Below are 7,973 nucleotides of genomic sequence, written 5' to 3'. Positions count from 1 at the left end.
GTCGGGTGTCGTGTCGACGTTGGTTGTCGACGGGGAGGAGGAGCGTGGTCTTTTTCCCTCGAGGGGGTGGCTGCTGATGGACCGATACCTCCTTCTCGTTTTGGGCTGGCTCATCGTGCTTTTCAGTGGCCGCTCCTCGACGTCAAGAAGCCGAGCTTTCGGCTTGCTGAACTGCCGCTACCTGGAGCAGAGTCTGCACCTCGTCTCGGATGCACCGCGCTTGGGAGTTCGATGGCTCTGGCATGTTCCACAGCAGCATCGTTGCCGCCACAACGTTCTGGCCTGCTCGAGGGAAACGGCTGACAGGCTGCTCAGGCTCTGCGTCTCCGACAATCTGTCGGTGCACTTTTCGAGCCCTTCTGCGGACACTTCCGCCTGGCGGGTAAGGTAAGTCCTGCTCAAGCATCTGTTCGAATACAACAAGGCGCTCGCGATCCTCATCAAGCTTGGTCTTGAGTTCTCGCAACTACGCAAGTTGCGCGGCTCTGTCTTCTTGCGGTGGTGGGTCGACCTGTCCATCGTTCCCAGGCGTCCTGGGGTCCTCCCTTGCTGCAGGGGCTCGACCGCCTGCGGCCGCATCCTGCGTCTCGTCGGTAGTTTCTACCGCCCCGTCGATGTGATAGCATTCCCTGCTAGGGTCGTAGCTATCGGTCTCGGAGTCGGAGTCCGGCTCGGCGGCGTAGAAGCATCCGTGTCCTTCCTCCAGCAGCCGCTGCCTGAGCGAAGCGATTGTGTACCGTCTAGGGCCTAGGCGACGGAGGCCTCGTACCTAGGAGAAATCTGGTAGCTCGGGTGCTCGTGGCCGTGCTCCAGGGTCGCGCGGGAGGACCATTGGTCTCTCCACGTACGTCTGGGCGTTTGGGCATATCGCCCTGGCGAGTGACGTTGCGGCATTGTCCAGGCTGAACGGTAAGGCTCCTCTTGAGGCGAACAGCCCGTGTGGAAGTAGCCTGGCGGTGGGGGAGAGTGCGCGGGGTGCGTCACCTCCCGTCGTCGGGCGATCCTCGCGGCATTGAGCCGTCGTGCCCGTGGCACGGCAGGCTATCAGCTCTCGTGCCGTCTCCTGCCTGGCACGGACTGCCAGTCGTGGCGAGGCAGAAGGGCGATGGTGGTGCTGTCCACGCCTCTTCTTGGGCGGAGAGGCGTGGTGGTGAGGACGTCTCGGGGCCCTCATCCGGGCTGGCGCAACGCGGGCTCCTGCTGGTCCTTTGATCGAGAGCAAGATCATGTCATAGCCGGAGCCAGTAGACATGAACTCGAGACTCCCAAACCAAATCACCGTGGAGCGCGGAATTGGCGAAGCAAGAGTGGCCATCTGGAAAGGAGTGGGAAATCGGTGAAAAACACGCAGGACCCCTACCTGGCGCGCCAACTGTCGGAGTTTTCCCCACGGGGGGTCACACCAACGAGTGAATTTGTATGCGTGCTCCCTTTTCCAAATGGTGATGCAAAAAGACACAAGAATTTATCCTGGTTCGGGCAAGAGAATGCCCTACGTCCAGCAGGGGGGAGAGTTTGTATTATTTTGCACCTAAGTGCTTGTATAGGGGTGAATACAAGCGTGGTATGGAGTATGGAGGTTCTACCGCGTATGGGTGTGGCGTTGCGTGATTGATGTCTTAGTTCGCTCTCGGGCTTCCCCTTTTATAGTTCCAAGGGGAAGCCCAGGGTGCAAGTATAGGTGTCAGAGTAGGGGTCGATAGAGGCATGGCGCACGGACCTACTCGAGGCCTCCGTACTGGCGTGGTCTCGAGCCGTCCCGTCCTGGTAGCTTGATGATGATTACGCGTGCCCCTGTATGCTGCTCTGTGCGCCGTCTTGGACTGACTTATCGGTTGTACGCCTGTACGTCACGGCGGCTGACACGTCGGAGTGGTTACAGTGTTGTCAGTCGACGTCTAACCCTTCCCCAGGAAGAAAACATATCTGGTCGAGGGTCGGACGCCGTGTTATGGCTTGTTATCCTTATCCAGAGCGTTGACCTTGGATGTCTCGACGGGGTCCCAAATAGACGTTCCATCCCCGCTTCCCGCATCCTGACACGCTCTGGGTTGTTTGGTGGGGAAGGCTGCAAAAAGAATGATGGGACGGATGCCTGTTCCCCATCACGCTTCCCGTGACTGGCGTGTTAGGTGAGAACGCGTTAGGCGCATTAAATGCCCTAGTTCTCGTGCGTGCGTCAGGCGGCGGGCGGCGTCCTTGCGCTCGATGCCTGCTGGTTCGCTCGAGCCCGTTTCCGTATTCGACGATAGCTGGCGCTCGAGCCCTGATCGATTCGCTCGACGCCTTTTCCGTCTTCGAGGCTGCGGTCGTCGATGACTGCACGTGTGACTGAACAGAGCGTCGAGTTGAGGGCCTTGACCTGCGCACGGACAATCTCGTTATGTACATCAGTTAGGATACCTCTTACTGATACCCTCGACAAATATCTTTTATATATCGATTATACTTTAACTTGGAAAAACAAAGTAACATGCGAGAGCATCTCATGTCGTGCAGCGTGTGTGGCACTAAGTATAATTAAAAACATAATTCGTTTAATAATAAATCAAATTAGCATGTTGTATAATCACAGAGATATAAAACCTACATATTAACTCGAATCTCCATTGTGTGAGCTTAAATCAAATTAATATTTAAGTTATAAAATTCAATGACGTGAGACATGTTAAAAGTTCCTACTAACATGTAGCATGTCATTGGCGCGATCGTAACACAACAAGAATAGAGTTAAACTTAGATTGCTTGTAACTGGAAAGCTATTAAATAATAAATATTGTAATTAGTATTAAAATTAATGAATTTATATTTAAGTGACATGATAAACTTTAGAATTACTGTGTAGAGCGCGATGACATGAATCTAACACAACTAGAACGGAGCAAAAAGGGACAAAATAGAGAAGATATGGCTTAAACAAGCTATTGTATTCCCTTTGTATTTTTAGATTTATTTTTTTTAAAGAAAAACGGCCACAAATTCAGGTGATGTCATTATGTGGTCACCATGACATCATCAAGCTAAAATTGGGCACACACGGCTGCTCTGTGAGTTGATTGACCAGCGAGATCGATCTAAGCAATGGCGATGGGTTGCTAGGGCTTACGGTTACCGTGGAAGTGTGCAAAATCGGAAGCTTGGCTTGGGGCTCGGCAACATGGTGATGCGCCCACGAGTATGTTCACAACACAGAGAACAAGAGGATTGGGTTCCTTACCTCTGTACGAGAAGCAAGGCAGGCGGCATAGGCAAGTTGAGTTGTCGACGAAGCAGCACGGCAGCAAACCAAGCATCGGCAGCGGCAGCTAGGGCTTGGGCGACGTAACGCTGGTTGATGGAGATCATGTTGTAGAGAAAGAAAAAGAAAATATACTTTTATTTTACTATATTAGGAATTTCCAAATTAGAGGTTTCCCATATGGTAGTTTTTGGTGTGCTTTGCCTAAGGGGTTGGTACATATATATAGGGAGAGAAACTCCCCACCTCCACGTCAATTAGCGATATGGTACTAATTGATTTGCAACCTTCATCTTTACTAATAGGCCCAATTAATTATTAAAGCCCACTAGATAATTACATGGTCTTTGGGATTTAATATGGGCTTTGACGTTGGAAAAATAGGAAGAGGTTTATTATTTTAGGAATTAATTATTTTCATGGATAAAATAATTCTAGAGAAGTCCAGACTTAGTAGTTAAGCCACGAAAAATAATCCGAAAGCTCCGAAAATTCGGGAAAAATTCTCAGAGATATTATAGAACATGGGGAACCCGAATAAAGCTTTGGAGCTCATGAGAAGATTGTTTGGAGCATCTAAAAATTAGATCATGCTCACAGAAAAGTGAGAACAGAAGCTGGAAAAATTCTCGAAAAGTTTGTAGAGAGTGCTTGATGGACGAGAAACTAAAAGAAGTGCTTTGAGTGACAAAGAAAAGATTTTAGGAAGCTCCTAATAAAAATTTGAGCTTAGAAACAAGGAATTTGGTTGTAGATAAGGATAAAGATGTACTGACCAAGGAAGATCGTTCTACTAAACGCAATTTTAAAAACTTTGCTTAGTCTGAATACACAAAGGAGCAACAAACAAACATCACATAAAATATATGGACCAGCATGTATGCACAACAATGTTGCTAAACCCTAAGATGAATTTTAATTTAAGAAATTATATTTTTATGAGCACGGAAAATACACAATTAAACAGTTTCTCCTATTTTGGATAGTTGCAAATTTTGGGGTGTTACATGAACCGTAGCGGTCACATGACTCATTAGCTGGTCTACCTGAAACTGTGTTCCTTGCTGGTTCATATTATTTGGTTCTGGATAACCAGAGGCTGATGTTGGCAATTCTGGACGCAAGCACCAAAGGTGGACACAAAGTCTAGTCCTTAGCAACGACTCTAGAAATGCTTGTTGAAACTTCTTAGTAATACTAAGAGAGGACAGAGGTTAACTACTATCCTTGAAGCATCGGATCGGTAGTTCTTAGCTACCCTTAAGGTGTGGCTGTAGTTGGCTAGTCCATTAATGCCTAGCGGGGTTATTAATCTCGACACTAGTAGGGCCAACAGGCGTGATTGCAATCTACCTAGATGAATGGGATCTGCAAGCGCACAAAACTATCGCGTGTAGCACTTCGCCTCGTGAGTAACCAGGTGTCGATTTATAATTTCCCAAAGGAAGGCTAGGGTGATGTGGTCGAGTTTGGCAAGAATGGATGATCGGAGTTAGGTATGGTAAATGGATTGGTAAAGGATAACCAAACTAATCTACCAACTAACATAGATAAATAATAGTGGTAGTAGATTTAGGGGACCCAGTAAAAGGATAGCACTAGTTATTTATGTCAAGCAAAGAGGCATACCCGTCCAAAAGTTCAGGCATGAAGTACAATGAGCCTTACGTTTTAAGAACTAGACCGAACGTGGGGGAATACGTTGGCAATTAGGGTTGTCACCACCTGCTACCCTAGCTATCCATGGGTCTAGCCGTATCTGAATGTAAGACTATAGCATAAGCACCACGCTTAATCTATACTCCTACTATCTTTACCCGAGCTCTAGAGTAAAGACACCCTAACCAGATGATAGAGCAATTTCTACCTTGAACAACTAACACTAAATTAACCAATATGATCTCCCAAGGTCGGTTTCAGGTAAGACACGTGTTGGAGTAATGTTTTGTCACATGTTGGAAAACCATGATCCATGTGACAACATGTTCTGACCATTGAACCAAACCGACATGGCTTTGGATGCCTTAGATGGACTCTTGGAGATGTCACGTGGATTGGTGACATGGCTAGCCACGTAGGGGGTGGCGCCCTCTAGGTGGGTCCGGCGGCCGCCACCTTGGCATGGCACCCGCCACCCTAGTAGGCCTATGTGGCTCCAGGTGTGGTGGGTTGCCTTCCAGGTGGGTCCTTTTCACTCTTTTTCCTGTTATTTCCTGTTTACAAATAAATTTCTATGTACATGTGGAACTAGGTAAGTAAAACCAAAATATGCACATGTTCATGTTGATTTACCATGGTTTTGGATGAAATGTTGATGGTCAAAATGGGTGTTAAGGACCATCAACAACTGATACCTAGGATTTTCATAAGTATTTAATGTATAATGCTTAGAGACACAGTGATAACCAGGAGGTACTTCACCAGGTACCACTCTTCCTTGATATGGTGGAGCATTGAAATCCCTGATGAGCCTTCTATTCTGAGGAGCAATTTTCACAGCTGAATGACCATTATTATAATCTATTGTTGGTTGTTGCACTGATTGTTGAACAGTATTACATCCGTTGAAATGATGACTTCCAATTAACAGTTCTCCAGAGCTTGCTCTCCTGATGTTTGCCTCCAGGAGGGATAGAATACGTTGGACCCTTATTCTCTATATTCAGACTAAAAGCCTCCTTAATATCATTAGTAATACCATTCAGAAACATCTCATTATGATTAGCCAAGGTTGACACCATGGCCTTGCTGATAGTCTCATACACAACATTATGCTGAATCTGAATACTAGGGTCACGCTCCCCTTCTATAATTACTATTGGGAGTAAAGTCTTTTGAATCACCTTTCTATCACTGTTCTTACTAAAAGACAACAAACACTTCTCCTAGTATTGATCGACAGTAGTAACAACCAATTCTTTTAGTTGGTGAGGAAGCTCATCTAGAGTGACATTCAACACATTCAGTTATCCATGTTGTTGATTGAGAGTCCCACCGAGCATGCCAAAAAATGTGTTGACACAAAAAAATTGATCCTTGTGCAACACACTCGATGGCTTGTAGAAGCTAGAGTTCTAGACCTCCTAAGCCTCAACGCGTGAGCTAAACTTGGTGATTTGAATCCATGGCGTGCCAATCAATTGGACCTGAAATTGATAAGGAAGAAAGACAAATATCAATTATAGAACTTGTCGGTTACTGCTAGACAGTTCCAGAATGTGTGGCTTAGGTAGCCATTGATCAAAGGAAATTGACTAAAAACTCAACTCCTAATAATAATTTCATGATTATAGGTTACGACATTTGTTATTCTATAATTTAGTCGCTTTTAAATATAGTTTAAATGATCGGTGTTGTGAGTAAAAGTGACTAGATCGACTATTTAGTCGATACATTCTGTGTACATAGAAGATAGTTTATGCATGTTTATTCTTTTATTCATCAAATAAACAATAACTCATTAAAACTGGTCTAAAGGCCTACGGTTTTAGTAAGTTACTTTCATAAATTTATTAAATTTATATTCACCTGGTCTAAAGGTCCGCGGGCTTTAATAAATTCAACACAGATTACTAGTTTATTTAATTTCCTAATTGAATTCCCATGCATGCGCTATTCGTTGAAACTTAGCTGGATCGGCTATTTAGCTGATATAGGGTCCATGATGTACGAACAAGATTTATCTACTTTTTAATGATTAAATTTAGTTTGGTTACCGGATTAATTATGATTGAGTAAACATCTTGAACGCACAACATGTAACAATCTAGATTAACATATTAGTCAACATAAACTATTATCAGATTAGTCAACATAAACTCAAATAATTGCTTGATGATTGGTGTTATTTAAAATTTATTATGATATATATATTGAAGCTCAAACTAATCTATTAAATCTTGATTGAGCAGGATATTGTTGTAATAAATAAATCACTAAATACAAATATCGATAACTTATTGAATCTATTAAATCATCAATTTAATAGAGTTGATAACTAGTTTGGATCAATTCTTCGTAAAAGATTGAGACAATGTAGCCTTACAAATAAGATCTAAACCGATAACTAGTTCAAATTGAGCTTAACACGAGTTCGAATGATGCAGCCGTGATAAACTAAATATAAACTATGACAATACTTATAAGCAAACCGAAGGTCGAAATCAACCGATGCAACTTTATTTGTTGAACAATCTTGTCGAGATCTACTTTTACTCCTACTCCTAAAGTTGGTGGCCAAAGCCAAAAAGGTTTTATATTGAATTATGTATATCTTACAAGGATTGGGTCTCTAATATTTATAGCCCAGAAACCTAATCATGTGTCCTAATATTACACGACTACTCAAAAAAGGTAACTTGGACTCCAATTATTCCTTGTAATAAAACTCGACATGTATTACTTAGCATCCTGCCTTGGCTCAACACGCCCCGATCAACTAACTCCATCCAAGCTTCTATTTTGTCGACCGACTAACCAACCACTCTTTTCTTCCATGGGGTAGACCCACAAGCAGACCTTATCTTGCCAAAATTTGGGATTAACACATATGTTGGTATAGCGCTCGCTCATTGATATCCTGGGTGGGTGGCCAATATTATGTAGGTGTTGATGGTCACTATTGCTCATTTTTAACCATAAACTATTACTTGATATGACATGATATGAGCCACAAAGCATAATTGTAGGGATTGAATCTAACGGGTTCCACGAGTTTTGGTGAATCTATGTTTTA

Source organism: Sorghum bicolor, chromosome 6 (assembly GCF_000003195.3).
Source record: "Sorghum bicolor cultivar BTx623 chromosome 6, Sorghum_bicolor_NCBIv3, whole genome shotgun sequence".
In the NCBI taxonomy this organism is placed as follows: domain Eukaryota; kingdom Viridiplantae; phylum Streptophyta; class Magnoliopsida; order Poales; family Poaceae; genus Sorghum; species Sorghum bicolor.
Note: the sequence above shows the minus strand (reverse complement) of the source record.